Here is a 1,530-nt window from a genome sequence, read left to right as displayed (position 1 = left end):
CCCCCCTGCTCTCTCTCACTCTCCCCCGGCTCTCCCCTCCTCTCCCTCGCTCTCTCTCTCACACGGCCGAACACCACCGTCGCCGCCGTTCGCCATAGCAGCCATCTCCGGCCACCCCTCACTCCCCCGACTAGCTCAGGAGCTCCGCCTCGACCTCCTCTTCCTCCCCACCGCTCCACGGGTCTCCGGAAGCTCTGCATCGCCGTCACGCCGCCGTTCCCCTCTTCGGGCTCCGACCACCGTCGCCGACGAATTCGCCGTCTCCAGCGCGTCCCCGAGCCCGCTTCGACGCCCACCGCAACCGCGGTGAGCCCCCAAGTCGTTTCCCCCTTCTTCCCGGGTCTCTTTCGACCTCTAGGCCTTAGCCCCACCTTGGCCGAGAGCTCCACGCCGCCGGCGATGTCGCCGTCGTGGCCACGGTCACCGTAGCGCCCAACCGAGCACACTATCGTGCTCCACGCCTCACTAGGAGCACGCAGCACACACCAACGCCTCCCCAAACCCCCTGCAACGCCGACTCCGACCGCACCCGAACTCCGGCCGCCGCTCACGAGCTCGCCGTCGACGACTCCGGCCACCTCAGGCCCGGCCACCACCACCGTTCGATGCGCGGGAGCAAGGGCTCTCCAACGAGCCCAAGCACAGCCTCGCCCGTGCCCTGTAGCGCGATCCCGCATCGCGCCGCCGTCTCGGGCCTCGCCGGCGTCACGTCGCCGGTGGGTTTGACCCACTTTGACCACGGCAGGACCCCCCCCTGAGTCCCTGACAGGTGGGCCCAGCCCTGTAGCTAATTAGGATTAGCGCTAACCATTGTTAGTTAACCCCCTGACACTGACCAGTGGGCCCCAGCGCCCCTAATTAGTAATTAGGATTAATTTAACTCTGTTTAACCCCCTGTCACTGACGTGTGGGCCCCACACATCAGGTTTGACCTCAACCAGCCGCAGTTGACCACTGACGTCATGCTGACGTCATGCTGGCGCAATAATCATATTTCTGGATTTAAATTAAATCATGAAATTCCAGAATATTATTTAAACTTCAAAAATTCATAACTTTTATTCTGTAACTCCAAATTGGACAAATTATATATGAAAAATGATCAGAAAAATCCAATCTATCCATCTGTACTATTTTCATGCATGATCAAACAAGTTAAATTGATGTTTTAAGCAGAACAAGGAAAAGCACTTTAAAAGGCCATGTTTGAGTTTGAAATTTGAATCTTTGATTCAAATTTGTTCAAACCCTTCTGGCTTTAGTTGCATTAGCCCAACACACTCATATTGCCATGTTTCATGCATGCATCATATTGTTGCACATTGTTTGGTGATGGTTGTGTATCGGTGTCCTTGCGACAGGTTCTGCCTCCGAGGAGTACCGTGATTACCCTAACGAAGAACCGTATCAGTGCATCGAACCCTCAGGCAAGCAACCAACCATTTGATCATATCGATACAATCCCATGTTCTCGCTCCTGCTCTCTTTTACTGCATTAAGACAACGCGTTTCAAACTGCTGTGTGCTACG

This window comes from Triticum dicoccoides, chromosome 1A, assembly GCF_002162155.2.
Source record: "Triticum dicoccoides isolate Atlit2015 ecotype Zavitan chromosome 1A, WEW_v2.0, whole genome shotgun sequence".
In the NCBI taxonomy this organism is placed as follows: domain Eukaryota; kingdom Viridiplantae; phylum Streptophyta; class Magnoliopsida; order Poales; family Poaceae; genus Triticum; species Triticum dicoccoides.
Note: the sequence above shows the minus strand (reverse complement) of the source record.